The sequence below is a fragment of the Polypterus senegalus genome, chromosome 3, assembly GCF_016835505.1.
Source record: "Polypterus senegalus isolate Bchr_013 chromosome 3, ASM1683550v1, whole genome shotgun sequence".
NCBI lineage: Eukaryota > Metazoa > Chordata > Cladistia > Polypteriformes > Polypteridae > Polypterus > Polypterus senegalus.
Genome location: NC_053156.1, coordinates 211291302 through 211313548, shown reverse-complemented (window position 1 = coordinate 211313548; position 22247 = coordinate 211291302). Strand labels below are relative to the sequence as shown.

The 22247-nt window shown below is 37.9% G+C and overlaps 1 protein-coding gene across 4 annotated transcripts in view; it reads left to right on the top strand.

The window, feature by feature from the left end:
• Positions 1–22247, top strand: part of nkain2 (sodium/potassium transporting ATPase interacting 2) — a 1134729-nt gene that overhangs the window by 1104539 nt on the left and 7943 nt on the right. The gene's annotated exons all lie outside the window — the stretch shown is intronic.

The window sequence follows — 22247 nt, the reverse complement described above, 5'->3', positions numbered from 1 at the left end:
CTTTCAAGCCCTGATTGCTGATGAGACTGAGCTCTCTGATACAACAATTGCAAGCAACGTGTATTGTCCCTTGATTTTTTTTGTTTGTTTTGGTCGAAAAATTATTAAACAGGGTTTTGCCAGCTTTTTACATTCTTGTCAAACAAATTATTTACACAATTTATTATCCCGAAATCCAATTATAAGGTTGTGTTCCTAATGCTGAGTCAAACTGTCTTTAGGAGCAGTGGCGTAGCTGGGGGGACAAGGGGGGACATCTGTCCCTGGGAACAGCATCCAGGGGGCGCCAAATTGATGTTACGAAGTTTTAGAATGAAATGTTTTTCCATTCTTAAATGCACTAAAAAGTTAATAAAAAATATTTGCATACTCAGTCCATCACTCCATCAGTATGAGGATATCTTTTTCCTTATTTTTTTTGTCTTTTTCTGATTTCGAAGCACGTATTAGTTCTATATACCCAACAGACAATAATTTATCCACTCCACTACTCTAACATGTTTGACTCCCACCCAGAAACATTTTTGACTTTATTAAACAGGTTGCAAGACTGACATGAGGCATTAGTGTATCATTGTCTAAGTTGTTGCAAATGTCATTTCTGTGTGCCAAGTGATTTGTGTTTACGTGTTTGATAGAAAATTGAATGGGCTGTGGTGAAGTATTCTAGTAGATGGCTGCAAAAGTCTAGACGTTATCCCATCATATTTTCGTACTAATAAATTGTAAGTAATGCATTTTTTATAAATATATAATCATTTTGCTTTATAATTTGCTATATACTTTCATTAAAATCATTTTTAAATGTGGAAAATGAATTTTTTCTTACAAAAACTAATGACGGATTTAAATTTTAAAGAACACGAGGCGGTGTTTTCAGAAACTTATACGAATTTTTTTTCTTAAAATACTATTATTTTAAATGCATTTTTTAAAATCTTTCCCTTCCCCCATTGCATTTTGGCAAACAGGAGGGGGCACAAAATCTTCAGTTGTCCCGGGGTGCTGAAAACCCTAGCTACGCCTCTGTTTAGGGGTAATGCTTCTAGATGGCTTTTTGTGCTTATATTATTGTTAGAGGATAAAATGTCCTAAATGAGGGTAAAACGTAGTAGAATGGGGGAAATACTAAAAAAAAAAACAATTACCAGGCTTCTTTTTGGTAAATCTTTAGTATGCATGTAGTATAAAAAAGATTTGATTGAAGATCATATTTAAGCATCCTGGGCAAAGGTGCCACTAGAAAACCTCTAGTCTCTAAGGATATAACATAACATACTGTATATCAGGCCTTTCATCCGAACTAACACCCTGTATAAACTAAAAGCCAGTTGAAGGTTTTGATAAATATACCTATGTGTAATGGTATTGCCTATTTGAGTTTCATACTCATTAATTGTTAAATTACTCATCAACAAACACACAATTTCCTGTTTAGTTCAAAAACTAAAATTTGTCAGGATGGTACATGTAAGTCAGTATGTATCTGCTAAGAAAGGACAGATCAATATATCAATTTTTAGGGGTTAAACTCCCCTACAATAGATAAACTAATTACCTCAAAAGTCACTTGATGGGTTTGATTGACATTTGGTGATGTTATAGAGGAAAGGTAACTACCTGACATGTTTATATTTTTTTTGACATTTATTGGTAATAAAGCTGTAACAAGTTGAGTATTATTTGGCAGTGCATCCTTTTCTGCTTCAGCAGACGTGTACTGTTCAAGTAAATGCATGCCACAAGTAGAACAGTGACAGGGTACAAGCTCACACAGAGAAATGGGTCTGGCCGTAAGTGAAAAACAGTAGCTGCCCTGCACAGGAAAAAAGAGTCAAGGAAGCAAGCTGCTTAAAAAATGAGATGTGAAGTGGACAAAGAAAATTTAGGTGAAACTTAGAGGAAGTGAGTAGCAAGTGCTCTTCTTTGGGTATGCACAGCTAGTCCTTATTTTTGTCTGTTTCTACTTATTTCTACCATGTGGTACAAAATACATCCAAATTCAAGTCAGATTGGATTGTTGAGCCTTTGGGTTATTTTATGGAGTCAGCTTGGTGGAAAAATACATACATGATTGTGAACAACTGGGGTGTCACCTTTGAGGTCAGACCATGTGCTGCTACGTTCTGATTCACAAAGTACAAACTGAGAATTATTGGTACAGGGCACCAGCCCATTTAAAGCCCTATGAACAACAAAAGCTGGCAGTGACTGCATGCCTTGGTCAATTTAAATGCTTGCACAGCACACTAAAGGGGTCCCCACAGACAAAATATAGAGGTGGTGGACATTGTACACAGTTTGTATTACTTAATTTCACATGTTTTTATCACTTCAGTGCTTAAAACATTTAGCTCATTCCATGGGACATGTTAGTGTGCAGCCTGTAAACTAAACCCTCCAAAATGTTGTAAAGGTACAAAACTACAGATCAAAAACTTAACATTCAAATTTGACTGAAGCTATAATTTTTACAGATGTGCTTCAGAGTAAAATTATATTTATACCTACAATTACCATTATTCTTACTATTTGCCATTTTAAATTACAAAAATGGTTTATTCTAAAATTGTGTTTTGCAATGACCATCAACAAAAGCCAAGTAACTAGGAAAAGCAAGAATTAATGCACAGTAGTAAAGTTTTATTCATGTGCAATTTTGTATGTAGCATGTTCAAGAGTGGGCATCACAATACCACAGTGGTATTGTTGCTGCCTTGTAGTAAGTAGACCAGGATTCATGTCCCAGCCCAGGTCCTCCCTGTTTATTTGTGGTTTTTCTCTGGGTGCTCAGGTTTCCTCCCACAATCCAAAGACATGCAGGTCAGGTACATTAGTGACACTAAATAGACCGTGATGTGTGTGTGTGTTTGGTTTTCACCTTGCGATAGGCTGGTTCCTTGTCCACAGATTGTTTCTGTCTTGTGCCCTATGCTTGCTGGCTAAGACCCTGCTCAGGATTAAGCAGAAAGGTACTCAGTTACTTACAAAGTTCTTTGGATACATCCTTTTAACTGGCGGCACTATTATGAAGGCCCATTGCATTAATAAATTTCCTGGGTGAAGCTAGAATTCAAATTTATTCTAATTTAGGTTAACAATTCTAGGTTTTACATGTTTGTACTTCTTCTTTCGGCTGCTACTATTAGGGGTTACAACAGCAGATCGTCTTCTACCATATCTTTCTGTCTTCTGCATCTTGTTCTGTTACACCCATTACCTGCATGTCCTCTCTCACCACATCAATAAACTTTCACTTAGGCCTTCCCCTTTTCCGCTTCCCTGGCAGCTCTATCTGTAGCATCCTTCTCTCAATATACCCAGCATCTATCCTCTGCACATGTCCAAACCAATGCAATCTCACCTCTCTGACTTTGTCTCCCAACCGTTCAACTTGAGCTGACCCTCTAATGTACTCATTTCTAATCCTATCCATCCTCGTCACACCCAGTGCAAATCTTAGCATCTTTAACTCTGCTACCTCCATCTCTGTTTCCTGCTTTCTGGTCAGTGCCACTGTCTCCAACCCATATAACATAGCTGGTCTCACTACCGTCCTGTAGACCTTCCCTTTCACTCTTACTGATATCCGTCTGTCACAAATCATTCCTGACACTCTTCTCCACCTATTTCATCCTGCCTGTACTCTCTTTTTCACCACTCTTCCACAATCCCCATTACTCTGTACTATTGATCTCAAGTATTTAAACGCATCCACCTTCGCCAATTCTACTCCTTGCATCCTCACCATTTCACTGACCTCCCTCTCATTTACACACATGTATTCTGTCTTATTCCTACTGACCTTCATTCCTCTCCTCTCTAGAGCATATCTCCACCTCTCCAGGGTCTCCTCAACCTGCTCCGTACTATCACTATAGATCACAATGTCATCAGCAAACATCATAGTTCACGGGGTCTCCTGTCTAATCTCGTCTGTCAACCTGTCCATCAACACTGCAAATAAGAAATGGCTCAGAGACGATCCCTGATTTAATCCCACGTCCGCCTTGAATGCATCTGTCACTCCTATCATAGGCCTTACCTCTGTCACGCTTCCCTCGTACATATCCTGTACAACTCTTACATACTTCTCTGCCACTCCCAACTTCTTCATACCAATATATATATATATTATAGAACCAACAGTTACATCAACTTCAAAAGCCAACAGGAAAAAATAGTGATACTCTGGCAGCTGTTATATTTAAATGTAATAGCTATCAAAATCCCACAAGTGCACTCTATAAAACAGAAGAATCTGCACAGCCATTTTTTCTTCAGTCTTTGAACTGACTGCTGGGTGAGCAAGAACTTGTTCGAATAGCAAGCTATAAAAAAAAAGTCACAAAATTGAGCTAAAATCCTTAGTAGCAATTTGTACTGGCAAAATACTTCTTTCTCTGTGCATACTAAGTGACCTGATGATGAAATATACTCTTTTTGCATTACTCCTTATAATGCACATACAGTATGAAGCCCATAGGAAATCTCTCAAGATTGCCTAAAAAGCTGAATGCAGTCATTATTTTATTTTTCCCCATCTAAGTAGTCTTTTGCTCCTTGAGGCCAGAAGAGGATTTCTTTTATGTGAACAAAGGCACTGTAACTCAATTGAAAAAATCCGTTAGTGTTTCATAAATGAAGTGACTGAATATACCAAATGTTGCATTTTAATGAACTGTAAATGTTTACTCTTCACTGTAAGTTTAATTTAGCAGATGTTTTCAAAGCAAGTTACATTTTGTAAAAAAAAAATTTGTCTGTTTAACAGGAAAGTATTAGTTAACAAATAATACAGAGAAATATTTTGAAGATAATATCAAGGAGTGTAGGATGTGGCGTGCTAAAAAAAATAAATAAAAAAGTAGCTGTCTGATTGTGCAGACTCTGACTTGGTAAATGTGTAGTGCTTGAACAGCATTTGAGGACTTCAAGTGGAGCCAGCAGTCAATGAAGAACAGCTGGGATCATACTAAATAGGTTGTGTTTTTTTCTCCTTTACAGATGCATAAAAATGGTAATAATGGTAGTCTGACTATTTTACATTATGCCTGATTGTTTTGGGCATTGTATTTTAAGCCATTGGTCTAATTCTATGACATTGTATGTTGGTGAAAGTGGCTAAACTAAATATCCATTAATCATACTGAAAAAGAACACATTGCATTTATATAGTTCTTTTCAAGACACCGAAAGTGCTTTGAGTTGGGGGAGCACTTCAGCCACCACCACCGTGTAACATCCACTTGTGTGATTGGACAACAGACATTTTACCCCCCTACACTCACTACACATTAGTGATTAGATGGTGATGAAGTGAGAGAGTTGGCCAATAAAAGACAGAAGATAATTAGGAGGCCAGAGTGACCACAGAGAGTCAGGACCTTGATTTAACATCTCATCCAAAGGATGCTGGCAGTTTTGCAGCAAAGTTATTCCCAAATCACTGGGGCACTGGAATCCACACTGAAACCATAGGGTAGATTCCAGGGCACCCTGGATATCATCTAGAGGAGGCGCTACACATGGCTCAATGGAATCTGTACCGGGAACTGAGAAGGATGGCTGTGAGGGCTCTGAGGGCAGATAAAAAGGTGTTTGCTAAAGGAATCTGTGACCAAGTGACACACCATTTGTGGTCTAGCAACCCACATCCTTCTTACAGAGGAATCAAAGCATTACACACATCTAAATCTGCTCCTCGGAGAGTCGCAGTTAGGGCAGCTGATGGAATGGTCCTTACAGATGACATTGCAGTTGTGACTTGTTGGGTTGGCTACTTTGACCAGCTGTTTAAAGCTGATCCTCCAGCTAGGACGTTGAATATCTATGGGTCCACGGTTCTTGAGGCTGATCCTCCAATTAGCTGTGAACCACCCAATCTCACTGAGATTGCACAGTTGGTGAACCAGCTAAGGGCAGGGAAGGCTGCAGGGATCTATGGTATCGGAGGGAGCTTCTCCAGGCTGGTGGTAAGGCTGTCCTTCTGGCATTGCAAGCAATCTTTGCTTCCATTTGGGAGACGGGCATCATCCCAACTGACTGGAAAATGGGACTTGTAGTCTCTATCTGGAAAGGGAAGGGTGATCGTCTGGATTGCAGCAACTACAGAGAGATAACACCTGTCACAATAATGACATACTCTGATAAAGGTTTGGTGCAGCCACCCGTATATTCTGGTATCCTGGCTGCAAAGTCGTTTTTTCTCACAATACACCGCATTGATGTGCATACAAATGAGTCCAAAACAAGACTGGGGGAAAAGGGAAAAAGGGCAGGCTTTTAAAGGGGAAGACAGGAAGTGAGGTCATAAGGATCAGGCCTGTGTTCTTCAATCATTTGATTGAGCCCGGACATGACATCACAGAGGCCGGAGCTGGTAAGGTCTACTTCCATTGGCTCGGTCCCGGAAGTGACGTCAAGAGGGCCAGGTGGAATCTCCCGGGAATGGTCTACAGGAAAGAGAGAAAAAGAGTCAGTGCATTCTGCCATATCCCGGCATGCCTCAGAACTGCCTTCACTCAGCCCTTTAGCTACCTCCCATGCGCACGTGTGTGACACACTGCTCTCTGTGCTGGGTAAGGTCCTTGCTAGGGTCGTCCTCAATAGGATCCATGATCACTTGCTTACCTACCAGCAACCGGAGCAGTCTGGTTTTACGCCTAAGAAGTCAACCACATCCTGACACTGAGGGTTCTCATGGAGCGCAAACGCTAATATCGGCAGAGTTTCTTTGCAGCCTTTGTCGATTTTCACAAAGCGTTTGACTCAGTTGGTCGCGCTGTCCTGTGGGACATCCTGAGGGTTCGCGGGATCCCCTCGAGGTTACTGGATATCATGGCCGGCCTGTACCCTGTACTGCGAGTGCTGTACAGAGTGGAGGCAGGACTGCTGCATTTTTCTCTCCTACTTAGTTGCTTCTACTCTGTTCGATGCTTGTATGGACTGGGTGTTGGGCAAGGTCGTGGGGTTCAGCGGCTGTGGGGCATCTCTTGGTGAAGAAAGATTCACGGATCTTGACTTTGCTGACGATATTGTGATCTTCACGGAGTCTGAGTGTCTGAGCTTGCGAGTGTCCTGGATTAAAACCAAGATCCAGGCCTTTAATGATCTCTTGGGTACAGCCATCAGCAGTGTGTCTGTTTGCGGAGAGAGTGTCAACCTTGTCGAGAGGTTTACTTACCTTAGCAGTGACATTCATGTCTCTGGTGACTCTTCCTATGAAGTCAGTAGACAGATTGGGAGAACATGGGGGGTTATGAGGTGTCTGGATGAAAGTCCAAGTCTTTAGAGTCCCAGTGGTTCCTGTCTTGCTATATGGCTGCGAGACATGGACGCTATCCAGTGACCTGAGACGTAGACTGGACTCCTTTGGTACTGTGTCTCTCCGGAAAATCCTTGGATACCGTTGGTTTGACTTTGTATCGAATGAGCAGTTGCTCATGGAGTCCCAAATGAGGCACATTACCTGCATTGTGAGGGAGCATCAGTTACGGCACTATGGCCATGTGATGCGTTTCCCCGAGGGTAATCCAGCTCATAAGATCCTCATTGTTGGGGATCCGAGTGGCTGGACCAGGCCAAGGAGTCGCCCACGTAACAGCAAATGGAGGGTCATTTCAGGAGGGTGGGACTGGGGGGTTGCAAACCGGGGTCCAGAGTTGTTTTGTCGTGTAGTGGGTGCGGCAACGCACTGTTCCAGTGCATGCTCCCCAACTTGACTTGACTTTACTTATTGAAGAGTTGATATGCATAATACACTGCCAAACTTAGTGCAAACAATAGATTAGGCTTAGACTTAACAATCCTATACGCCTTGTTCACACGGGCGTTAAAATCAAGCGTTTTTTTTGTGTTTGTAGCGTCCGGTGAGCGCGGATCAAGCGCCGAGTGTTTTCTACACGTAGGAGTCAATGAGAGTGTTCACACGGGCTTTGGTGACGTGTGTTTGTCCGGCAGCGCGTTCATACGGCATCAAAAAAACGTTGCATGCAGCTTTTTCCTGCCGTTCAAAACCCAACGAACGCAAGGAAATCGCTTCTAGTTCGTTTTCTGCGCGTTTATTGTATGCTTCGGAGGACCATAGATTTATTATTATCAAATATGATATTACAATTATAATGAAGCCTAGGCACGTGACAGCTGTCAAGACCATTAATACAAATTCTTGTATAATGTTTATTTTGTGGGACATTTATTTTTCGGGGTTTTGTCATGAATATGCAAATAAATATTTATATATAATAAAAATAAATATTGTTTATGATGAAAAATTCGACGAAAGTAATTTTATTATAAAATAAACAATATAAAAGTTTACATGTTGTATATGAAAAAATGTTTTCATATACAACATATATATTTTCATATTGCTTATTTTATTTTATTGTCTCATGTAATTTGTAAACCATGAACCTATTAATTTATGTTCTAATATAATATTTGATAACGATTATGTAGGGGGCAATCCATTGTTGGCATTTCAGTGCATAACACCGGTGTAAGCGCACACTCGACTACTGTTTCCTTACCTCAAAGTGACAAGTAGTCTCTCTTCGGGGCTAACACCAAGTCGCATATTGGTTGATCGGCGTGCAATGTGGCATTGCACCAGCTGCAGCAGACAATCAAAAGTGGAAACCGACATCCGACAGTAATTAAAAAACTTGCGCGGAAATTTTCGCATTTCTTCATAAAGCACAAAAAAACTTCCTTTAACCCGACGTTGTGCAGTCAGAGGATGAACCCAGTAGCGGCGATTTTTTCTCTCCCTACGTCGCCGTATTACGAGTATTTTTAAAACAAGAAGATTAATATCTAACATAGCAAAATGGTCCATATTGAAAGGAGGCACCTCAAATAAAACGACAAGGGCTTTCATATCCAGTTCCCGACACTGCCTCCACAGGTTAACACACAAACTACAATTTGGGCTGCAGGCTGGCGTTAGACAGAGACAAACGAACGCCGGTGTTGAAGTCAATCGATCGCCACCACAAAATGCAACATAAACGTCTAGGACGTTCAGAGCAAGTTCGTTTATCCAAAACTTAACGCCCGTGTGAACAAGGCCTAAAACTGGTTTGTTTTCATCATGTATGGAGAATGGACTAAAATAAATAATTTGACCTTGTGCATCATATATGGAAAATGGACTAACATTAATAATTTGATTTTTTGCATCATGTATGGAGAATGGACTAACATTAATAATTTGACTTTTCTTTGAAAAAAAATTGGGTGACCGATTGTTGCCTTCACTCTTTGAAGCTTTCTTTGATGTTCTTTCCTTTTCTGGGGCCTGGAATTTGGCTTTAAGATTTCAATTAAGTAAAATAAGATACATCTAACATTAGGTAAAGCATTGCCAGGTCTTTTAAAACATTTATAGCTCAAGGACAACTTTAAAATAGTGTATTTGCCCAAAAAAATAGCCCAACACCTGACATAGTCAAAATGACACACTGAAAGCAGGAGGTGGAGTTGAGAGCAAAGGATTAGGTACACATCATCAAAGCTCAGTGATTTAATGTGTGTATAACATTATACAACAGAGGGTTGGAACAGATACAACTACAAAGTACGTATACAAATGCAAATTGCAGGGGAAGGAGTGCAGGATGGATGAAAAACACGGTTATAATGTGGAGGGATGTATTTTTAAAAAGAGTAGCCTAAAGAAACGCAACTGGCAAAAAAAACTTCTTTCAGTGGTCACTGATCAAAAATAGAACAGTTGGACAGGAAAATTTCCCCCACACCATTATACCACCACCACCCTGAACAATTGATACAAGGCAGAATGGCTCCATGCTTTCATGTTGTTCACGCCAAATTCTCACCCTACAATCCAAATGTTGCAGCAGAAATAAAGACACATCAAACCAGGCAACATTTTTTTATATTGTCCGATTTTGGTGAGCCTATGCAAATTGTCACCTTGGTTGCCTGTTCTTAGTTGACAGGAGTGGCACCTGGCATAGTTTCCTGCAAGTTCAACATGTTGATGCTGTTCTGCATACCTCAGTTGTAAAGAGTGGTTGAGTTACTGTTGCTTTTCTATCAGCTTGAACCAGTCTGGCCATTCTCCTCTGACCTCTGGTATCAACAGGACATTTTCGCCTAGAGAACTGCCAATCACTGAATATTTTCCCATTTTCTGACCATTCTCTATGAACCATAGAGATGACTATGTGTAAAAATCCTAGTAGATCAGCAGTTTCTGAAATTTTCACACCGGCCTGTCTGACACCAACAACCAGTGCCACGTTCAAAGTAACTTAAATCACCTTTCTTCCCCAATCTGATGCTTTCTTTGAACTTCTGTAGGTCATCTTGATAATGTCTACATGCCTAAATACATTGGGTTGCTGCCATGTGATTAGCTGATTAGATATAATCGTTAACAAGCAGTTGAACAGGAGTACCTAATGAAGTGGCCGGTGAGGGTATATCCCCAGTCATATCGCTTAACTGGTGTGGAACATAAATGGTGAACTAACCTAAATTGGGTCTGTGGAGCACAGAGGAGGATAGAGGGGAGATCCCATTGCCACATTGATGTAAATTGTAATGAGCGATGAGATGCCTTACATAGCGTAGAATATAAATTCAACACTGGTTTCTGATTGGGGAGTGCAATTAAACAGTTATACAAAGAACGGGATGCAAGAACAGATGAGGTTAACACTTTAAAAACTGATTGAAGTTGTAGATAAACGAAAAAGGAGAAAGGGATAGAGAAGGCAGGTATCACCTACATTTGAAGTTTAACAATAATCTAACATTTAAAATAAATGCATCACAGTTTCCTATACTGAGATTTATGGGTAGATTATGGTTCATCCCTATGTGATTGCTTTTGAGTATTCTGTTCCATATTGCAGGCTATGTATTAAGTATGAAAACTGCATCAACTCTGCAGGTAGGAACAGGAGCTGCCATGAAATTTAAATATGCATGTTTACACAGTCAAAATGGTATGCATGCTGGCTGGCTATGAAGAAATTATGTATAGCCAGCCAGAAATTATGCATTTTTTATTTGTGTTTTGGACATTATCATTCAACTGTTAAGTGGAAGAGATTAATTGCAATGAGCAAACAAGATATTTCTAAAACAGAAATTCATTTCCTATTCTTATTGTTACAGTACAGTAGCTGTTCATTAATGTAAGTGGCCTGATGGGACAAAAACCTTGTGATGATTTTTCTTGGTTGCTGTATGTTTAATTGTAACTTGCAAATAAAGAAGACTACCTTATCTACCTCATTGTAGTTTTTTCTTGAGTATTGGACTGTTTTCTTACATCAGCTTTTGCCTTTCAAGGCATAACACTAAAAAATCTATGAATTCTTCCTGTCAACCAATTTTCTGATGCCAATTCTTTAATTCCAAGGTTATGTTGTGTCTGTATTTGTTTTTGTTTTTTGTTTTTTTTTTACTATTTAAGGTAGGCTTGCACACACTTACTTACCAAGGTAAATTAGAGTTGTGAATTAACCAAACACATGTGTCTATGGGATTTTGGTGGGCTACCAGCAAATTACCTATACACACAGGGGGATTACAGTATAAACTACCTCACTGGAGTTCTAAAGCATTAACCATGCTGCTCACATCAGTAAACCATTACAGCTAAAATAAAGGATGTTTGCAAATTTACTTTATATTCACTTTTGAACTGGATTAACTTTTCAAATCAGATAACCCTTTTCTGTTTCCATTGATGACATTCATTTTCAAGTCTAAATATTTTGACATATAGCAATAGCACTATGCAAATTAATAAATCATTTTTAGCTGGATTTGGTGTAAACTTCAGAGAGAAAATTCATACAAAATATAGCTAATTTTGTTTTATTTTTCATTATTATTTCATATGAAGTCTTATATAAAAGCTATATTAAGCAGTGAAATCCAGCCTCTCTAAAATTATATCCATTCTGTGGGAAATAATGAAAGAAAAATATTATTCCAATAAGAGTAATAGTTGACTATGGAGATTCTCTTTTCATTGCCTTGGTTCTAATTAATATGTAATTCATTTCTGTGCTTGGTTAAGTAATGCACATTAGAGTGCAAACTAATCAACTATGACTTTTAATAACTGAAATTAATTTAAAGGTTAATTTCCTAGGGTTTATAAAACCCTTATTTAAAGCATTATATACCACTGAAGAAAATTGTGATGTTACTATCAGAATTCACAAGATGCATTAGAGACGTTTTTGCTATTATAGCAAGAAAATTAGGTTAGGGGCGTTGAGGGAATTGCAATCAGGTTTAGTATAATACATGGCAGATGAGAGCCCAGGCTGGTTAGCGTAAGCACTCATCAGTGTAGGATTTGCATTTTCTTTGTTTGCAGAATTAATTGTGAATGCTTCACACAAAAGGTGAAGTTTATATATAGAGAAGTTTGACAAGAAAACTAAATTGGTTGTGGAATGCTGCATTGGTAAATAAGTGAAATTAAAGTGAAAGGTAATCTAATGAGGTAGGAACACAATTAGACAAAGGCCTGCACAGGAGGACAAAAGTAATTTACAAAGTTCACAAATGCTATTATTCTTTACTCATCTTTTTTCAGAGTATGGTTTGCCTAAGATGTGAAACTGAATTAAATTACACCATGAAAAAGACTTAAAGAATTACATGTAAATGTAACAGAGAAGACATTTTATAGGTTACATTTTTTTCTTTACTTTCCCCCCCTCCTCATGTCTTCTGATTTAGTTTCTTTGACATTGTCTATAATCTAAAATATCTAAGTATTAAATAATACATACTTTTGTAAAGTGACTGCCAGAATTGAATGGTTCTGGTAATAATTTAGTCAGTCATATTATGTTTGAGCTATGAGGAGTTCTTGTAGCTTGCTTATCCTCGCATGTGAATGATACAAGTATCAGAAGCTATTGGGAGTTAAATAAATCTAAACATAGCTTAATGTGGGATTCAGCTAATGGGAGCATATCTGAAACTAGAATCAATTCTTGTATTCAATAAATAAAATTAAGTTAAACAAGGATATATAAAATACTAGCTGTATCCCATGTCTTCGCCCACATAGTAATGAAATAGGATAAAAAATCAATAGACGTAGGCACTATATCTGATTGTGTTCATCTCTGACGGGAGAGCTTTTCTGTGTGGCGAGAAAAGCACATGGTTGTGATATCTCTGGCAATGAGCAGCTACCCTCTAAAAAACACGTAGCTCTGATCTCTCTCTCTCAAAAACATCAAACGTTACACCTTAACAATCTGTAGATGATAATGTTTGTTGATCAAACAGCTAAGCGGAGAGAAGGTGCGCGCCAACACGTGGCGAGACATACATGAACTCAAACAGAGGCTGGCGAGTGAATGAGGAAGGCCCCGCCCCCTGCTCTCAGCCCACAGCCACTCTCATGGATTTGCATAAATATATCAGTACCGCAAGCGAACTATGGTACTTAGCACGATGAGAAAAGTCACAAAATCAACCAGAAAGTTCAAGCAAATTATAGAAAACCTAATCTAAATCTGTTAAGTAATTCTCTCATGAAAAGCAGACAGAGATATAGACAGAATGCGCTTGGAGCACAAAATTTTAAAAACTGTTTCTTAGCAAGCACTTATGGGCCAAGGGTAACCTATTTCATGATGAGTGAGTCAGTGGTATTTGGCTTTTATATATATATAGATTTATGTCTCAGCATCATAACATTTTAAATGTTTGTCAGACATGCAAGTAGGAATTTCACTGTACAAGTGACAACAGTAACAATACTATCAGTACTACTAAGTACCTGGAAAAAGATTTCTTATAATTCCAGTTAGCTGCCATTTGACCTATATATCTACAATAAATAAACACACCATCATACAAGTTTCAGGGTGGATTTCATGATGGGTGCCTTTGAAGAAAGCCTGTTTTTGTCATGATTGACTCCAGGGTTCTTCTGCAAACTAAATCCAAGCAAGTGTGTTAACTGATGTATCTAAATGTTTCTGTTGGAAGTAAGGGTGTTGCTGTATCTTCAGGTAATTCCAAATAATGACACTGAGGCTGATGTGGAAGCAATAACTGTATTTCTTAGCATGCTGAACAGTACAACAACACAAACTACCCAAAACATTATTCTCCTTCTTCAGGAACTTTTACATTTCTGGTCCCCCAAACTAAAACATCCAGGATAATCTCACAACCTTAGAAAATAGATAGAGTTCCTCTAATGGAATTTAATATGTAAGTACTACATCACTTTGCTACAGGTGTATATTTTGAAAATAATGCATTGTGAAAGGTCACCTGACTGACAGGGAGTTGGTCGGACAAAGAGGGCATCAACATGGCAATGACTAAAGTTAGTTCTACCCAGGCTGCTACACAAGAGGAATGAACACACACTAACTGTCAGAATAAGTCTCCATATACCAATGGGAGAAAAGAGTAACCATCTAGAGGCACTAAAAGTTATAACTCTTACAAGGGCACCAAAGAGAAGAGGAATAGCCTTGAAGAAAAGCATATTCAGCATAATGCCCTCCGGCTATTAAGAGGCATCTCTCTTAGACAGAAGGGACTTTGTTGCCTCCTTGATTGGTTAGGTAGTCAAAAGTATAAATCTCAAAGAGACCAACTTTTAAAAGAAGAACAATGAACAATTTCAAAGGCCAAAAGGTGACACTCTTGCTTGGTGACCACAAAATTTTATAGACCCATGATATTTGAAGGGCGGCACGGTGGCGCAGTGGTAGCACTGCCGCCTCACAGTTAGGAGACCTGGGCTCGCTTCCCGGGTCCTCCCTGCGTAGAGTTTGCATGTTCTTCTTGTGTCTGTGTGGGTTTCTTCTGGGTGCTCCGGTTTCCTCCCACAATCCAAAGACATGCAGGTTAGGTGGATTGGCAATTCTAAATTGTCCCTAGTGTGTGCCCTGCGGTGGGCTGGTGCTATGCCCAGGGTTTTTTTCCTGTGTTGTTTGGGATTGGCTCCAGCAGACCCCCGTGACCCTGTGGTTGGGATATAGTGGGTTGGATAATGGATGATATTTAAACTGATACTGAAGTTAACACCATTTTGTAATCTGTTTTGGAACGTCACTGCCATTTTGTTACATTTTACATGCCACTTTGCAGCATGAATTATCTTGGTCTGCATATAATAGATAGTGCCTCACAGCTTCTGATAATGCCAGATTGGCATTTTTCTCCAAAACGAACTAATTTGCAGTGCTAATAAAGTCACAGAGTTATTGTTATGTTTATTTAATTTTCTCTTTGGTTTAGCACTTTGTGTTAAATGATTCAAACGTCTCATTTAGGCTACTCCCTTGACTGCACTTTAGTCTGTTTACATTCCAATCGTCCATCTCCTGGTTATTTTCTCAGGTTCCCAAAATGTACACATAGGACCTGTCTATTCTAAAGAGGTCTTGATAATATGTGGATGTGTGTGTGAGGTGGGATGAAGTCTTATTGGCATGAGTAAGGCAAGCTAAGACTTAGTAACAGGAAAAGAAACCACCTAGCAAGGCAGAAAAGACAACAGCTGGTAAAAACAGGCCTAGAAGAGCATTAGTCTTTGTTTTCTGTTTATTTATTTGCTTGTTTATGTTCTCCCATTGCTTATCACAGCCACACCAGATGTTGTGCAAAGCTACTTTCCTCAATAATAAATGTTCATAACAACTCTTAACTTTGGCTTCTCAAGAAGTTTGTTTCCATTTTTCCAACATATTCTCAATGTAATATCTTATCTAGAAAAATACAATATGCAAAATTGTTTTCATGTCTAGTGTTGCAAGCATCTTTCTAGCTGAAGGGGCACTCTTGGACCTGCAGTGTTTTCTGTACCATTGTGTGTGTGTTTGTGTGTGGGTGTTTGTGTGCGTGCGTGCGTACATTTGCAACCTGGACTTTATAGTTTATGGATGGGCTATTCACTGCATTAAAATGAGGACTTTGTAGTTCTGGTTTGAATAGGTAAGCAAGAGAAGAGATACACAAAGTTCTATACTATTTGCATCCTTAAAAATAGCCATAGAAATGTCAATGATAGAAAACAGATCAATATCACAAATGCATCAAGACTATGCTGATCAGAATGGGGTTGAGCATCATCTTGTTCTTCGCCCACTGCCGATTAGGGACGTCTGACGACACTAAATTTTGAAAAGCATCTGAAGAAAGCCTATCGTGCACTTGTTAAAAAAAGAAGCTAAGTTAATGCTACAACCCTGGGGTCTTGTGTTTACGTCTTGCATTGCAGTCTGTGGTGAAAATTGTGGTGATGATGTTTCAGCTTAGGTAGTTTACAGCTAATATATTTTCCCTGTTGCACTTTGTCAGATGACAATTTCAGAGGTAATCATAATGATCTGATGCCAGTTGAGAAAGGCCAAGCACCAGTATCCCATTGTTATGTTTCTGATGGGTTCTGATGCCTGGCTCAAGTATGTTTTCTTTTATTTCAATGTTTTAGTTATTTTTCAAATATTTTTCATTTTTTGTTAGATCTGTTTTTGAATTGGATTTGTCTTTTTTGAATTTATTTAATGTTACGATTCTTGTTAATACTGAACTGTGTATGTACACTGTTTCAGTGTTATATCCCTTGTGTAATGTGGGTGGATCACCAAGTTTCTGGTCCACCGTGACATCACTGTTGAAGAACCTTAGCCTGTTTATTCTGCCTGAGGACTAAGGTGCTTCAGAGAGTCATTTTTGGTTGTGGTTCATTAATGTAAGTACTATTTGAATTTTTGATTCTGTTTTGTTGATTTTGTCAGTGGATTTCAGACTATATTCACTTTAGGTTGTCTTTTAGTTAAACCCTTTCTACTTTACTTTAGCTGTGATTTTCCCTGCTTTGACTTTTTGTGCTTCATTTTTAATTTAAATAAATTCCATATATGCAAAGGAACTTTGTTGGCCATTATCCTTTAAGCCAGATGTTAATGGCAATCCTATACCCTGATGTATACTTCTGAATATTTGAAACTTTAAGAACCTGAGTCCCATTTTGGGACAGTACAGGCTGGGAAACCTGCCATTTGAGTTTGGGCCTATGCTGCCTGGGGTGAAGCCTGTTCCTGACATAGAGGAGTCCTGGGATGTGCTCTAGAAATAAGAAATTGTGTGAAATCCCATAACTCAAACCCTAAGTCAAGATTCACAGACGCCAGGTTAATTTTAATCCAGAAAAACATTAATTTAGTCCAATTTTTGTTTCTGGAACAGATTAAGACAGATTACACAATGCATTAGGCCAAAGATGATGACACTTCACTAATCCTGTTTTTGGTACAGGCTCAGGCTTTGTATGTTCCAGAAAGAAAGGTCAACCAATGCCCAAAAACTAACCTGCAAACGTGCAGGTTTAATGTGAAGGATTAATGTTTTGAGGCTGCAATGATTCATGAGCAGCAAATCTACTCATAGGATGAAATGTTGAAAAATGATCAGTTAGAGACCCTGATCCCTGCTACACTATTTAAGAAGCAGAAAAAATGACATTTTGAAAATGTTGTGCACCTTCTTTTTAACATAAAAGCACAACTACTTCACCAAATGCTGATCAAAGAAGGATAATCAGAATTTCGTTCAGACATTCTGAAGTGTCTGCATGAATGTTATGGTTTTATATTAGCGACTTTAGTGTATCATCACAACCATTTATTACATGACATGTTCAGTGTAACACATCTTGGCTTTGAGCTTACATTGATGCAAATCAAATACATTTTCCTTTTTTTATTGCTAATGGCAGCTTTGTCCACAAAATTGGGGAGGCCTCACGTATCAGCAAAGTGATGACAGAAGTGATATACATCATGTCTTCCAGAGACAGAAATAGTCAACAACTAAGAAAAAGAAATTCCACAAACTCATAGGTAGGGTAAACAAATTTAAGCAAGTGCAGGGTTTCTGATTAATGATAACTGATAATGGGCTCGCTTTTGGAACAACCTGCCAATCTTCTGCAGAGTCCCTCACCTTTTAAGGAAATTCCTCTGAAGACTCTCCTCTTCCATGAACACCTGTACTATATACCTATTAATGCAGGGTCCTGTAATGAAATAATCAAATGATTTTATTTTTATATCGTATTTTGTAGTTAGTTTGGCTGATGGTTTCTACTAGTGTTTATAGAATTTCTGACTACTCACTTAGTTCCTGCTTTCCATGTTTTACTTATATAGGTACGTTGCTGTGTGGTACTTGTAGCCATGCTCATTCCATACTCCACTAGATTTCACCCCATTGTAAGTTGCTTTGGATAAAAGTCTCTAACAAATTAATCAACATATTAGAGGATATCAAAAATACAATTGACTGTGTGGATGGATCACTCATCTTTTTCAGAGTACTGAATGTGAAAGAATGAGACAATTCTGTTTTATTTAATGCAGTACAAACAACTTGAACTTGAACTTTATTTATTGGCAGGCAATGTAGATAGATAGATAGATAGATAGATAGATAGATAGATAGATAGATAGATAGATAGATAGATACTTTATTAATCCCAAGGGGAAATTCACAAATAGTTGCCAGGAATCAGAATAAAATGGTCATTGTTGCCTTTATTATATTCTTCTTCTGTTACATTAACATTATAATTTTAATCCATCCATCCATCCATTTTCCAACCTGCTGAATCCGGACACAGGGTCACTGGGGTCTGCTGGAGCCAATCCCAGCCAACACAGGGCACAAGGCAGGAACCAATCCTGGGCAGGGTGCCAACCCACCGCATAATTTTAATCTACAAGCTCTATATAATTACTACCGCAACATACAGTAAACACACATTAACAAACTTGGGTACTCGCACTTGTTATAGGGAAGCTCCAAGGTTTTTTTTTTAGGTCGATACCAATTACTGATTTCATGTTACTGGATCAGCCAATTCCCTTTTTTTCTCTCTCTCTATCCCTTTAAAAACAACTTTTAACAATAAGCTTCAGCATAACCAGAGGCATAGAAGCCTTATGTCCTATATTAAAGTGTTAACTTTGGTATTTTTATAATTAGACCATAGGTATTAACTGTTCATTTTTATTAACAAAATGGAATTCTGTAGGCTAATTGTTCAATGATCACAAAGGTACTAAAATACCTACAATCTCCTTAAAATCCTTTATACTTTAACTAATAAAAACTTTACAAAAATGTTTGTCCATAATACATATGGCATAAAAGAAAATAAAATGCTTCTCATATTGTTTAATTTTTTACACTACCTATCTGAAAGAAAGCTTAAATGAAAAAAAAGTTTTCACCATTTCTCTAACAACAGCAAAACACAAGAAATATTTATATATAAAATCAGATGTTACTGGCAATTAAACACACTGCTTAAATGTAAGTATACATGCACTTATTGATTTTATTCATTGTTAGTAATTAAATGCAGTACAACATTTTTGCTGTTAAATTATACATTTATATAGGCATGCTTTGTTTCTTCAGTGTACACATTCATGATTCTTTAGGTGTAAGTATAAATATGGATTACCATTTTAATTATACTCGTATAGTACCTGTTTCTTAGCAAAATATATACTGTATGACAGACACAAACAAATAATAAACATATTAGAAATATTTTATAAAGCCACAAATGTGCCTAATGTAATTTATCAAGAAGACACGAGGCTGACATGCTTACCAGGTTTATAAATGTAGGACACATTATGCTGCTAACAAGCATATTGTTTACTAAGCAGCAATTTCAAATTTTTCTTTTTTTCTTTTTTCCAATTAAAAATGTAAGTTGCTGCATTTAACACAAGTTTTCTGTCCAAACTCAAATAGCATCTGTTTTAATTAAAGGACCCAATAAAAGATCTGAATTTATTAACATAGCTTTTCTTGCTATTTGACAAATAGCACAGGATGACTTCTCTGAGGCCTTTTTCACAGTTTATTACTTCACTTTCTTTAATATATTACATTTCAACTAAGGTAATATAATATAAGCTAATACTGGTTTTGAGTTCCAGGATTAACTAGTCTCTCCTTCTGGAACAGACCCCTGGTCTAGCTTTTGTTCATTTCAAGGCTTGCTCTTCTCTTTTCTGCTATTCTGTTGTTCCTTAATCACATCAGTTATTCATTAAATATGAATATATGATTGATTTTGATCCAGTCCAGGCCTGTTAAGCTTTACCTTTCAATTTTTGACAGTTAAGCACATAAAAGCTGATGTGTGGGGCCCATCATTTACTTGGCCACAGCTTGCACCCATGTGCTTAGGAAGCTATACCTAAATTGAACTCTGTCTGTGCTAATTTATGTCATTTAACATACATATGGTAGCTGCTGCAAGGATGTTGAGTTTTGAATCTGTCCGCAAACGACCTTTGGGTCAAACATTTAATGGATTCCTTTTTATCTCTATATACTGTATATAAAATCCTGTCTATATGTCTTTCTGCTTTTCACGAGAGAACTGCTTAATGGATTTAGATTGGGGTTTTTTCTATAATTTGCTTGAACATTGATTTTGCGACCTCTCTCATTGCGCTAAATATCATAGTTCGCTTGCAGTATCAATTTATTTGCACAAATCTGAGAGAGACACAGTGGGGCGGGGCCATCCTCACTCACACGCCAGCCTTGGGGCATATCTTACATCTGCTTAGCGAACGAGAGAACTAGAATTTGCTTGAGCATTCCGATAGATTTTGTGATTTCGCTCATCGCTCTAAGAATCATAATTCTCTTGCAGGAGCGATATATTCATGCTAATCAAAGAGAGGCTGTGGCCTGAGGGGAGAGGGAAGCTTGATGTCAGGAGTGGGGAGCCAGGCAGGGCCCTCCTCACTGTCCTGTTTCACTTCTACACGGGCAGAGCTGCAGGGGACAGCTAGTAGAATATAAAGGAAAATATTTTGTGACGGTTTAAAGGCTTTGTGAAATTTTAAGTGTATTCTTTGACAATTTACGTATCTAGAAGGTTTTTAATGGAGCATTTTCTGAATTTATAATAGAACAGAATATTGCTGAAATCACATGTAGTGGGAGGGTGTTTATTAAATAGTTATTATAAACTAAATAATTTTAATAGCTAGTTATAATAATCTTTTGACTTCTTTTCATTCAGCTTCTTATAAAGCTGTGATGTTTAATGCACAAATAAAGCATGTTTTCTCAAGCATCCTGGTCCTTTTTCATAATTACCCTTTTTTTCTGCATATTTGTTTTCTTTTTTCTTTCTTCGTTTTGGAGAAATGTGAATTAGCATTCTTATGTGCAACTGTGTGCTGGATGCAAAAAGTGCTTGTATCAAAACATATGAAAAATGATGAAAGGAGAGTACAATGTATCAAAGAAATACAAAAGACAAAAAAACAAAGCTTCCATATTGGGCCTGAGAAAAGAGGGTCTGGTCTCTTATGAGGACCCGGAGTGGCTTGCCTTCTTTAGTAATTCCAGTTATCTCTGCACTTCAAAAGAAGTACAATTCAAATTATAAACCAGCAAAACAATTAAAGAAAGAGTGACAAACACCAGTAGGACAGGTTTTTTTTTTTTACGATTATTATTTTTTTTTTAATCTGTGAGTACCCTTCAAAAAGAAATATAGAAATCAAACACAATTAGAGTATTAAATTAGGGAAAGGAGGATGTTGGCAAAAAATTATAGTTCAAGGAAAAGTGATCAATTTTGGGTGAAACTTTCACCAAAGTAAACTCAGTAGTGCCATCATTACTATAAAAGTGAACAAATGGAAGCTTTAAAAATTGTAATCAGAGAAAACAATTAAAAGGATATAGAGAGAGGGAGAAAGAAAACAGGTGGGCCTTCAGATTTGAACCTTGAGATAGATGCCACTTCCTGAATAGACCTAGAATGGGAGTCTGAGTGAACAGAAGCTGCAAACATGGATTTGTGTTAGTCAGTATGTGGGCAATGATGTCATAAAATTCATTTGGAGTTTTTACATTCTTTGTGTTTTCATTGTACCTCCCTAAATTCCTTAAAAAGGGGACTTTAGGTTAATTGGCAATTTCAAATTAGCTTATGTGTGAGTGTTGGTGTGTGCAATGGACTGGTGCCCTTTCTAGGGCCATTTCATACCTTCCGCTCAGTGCTGATGGGATTAACTCTGGCTTCCAGTGACCTGAGTTGAATTAAGTAAGTTTGATATTATGTGATTTTATGTTAAGTAATTATAAAATATTTCCAGATCAGAACATTTAAACGATATACACAGTGTTAGGTAGATGTTTAACATAAATAGAAT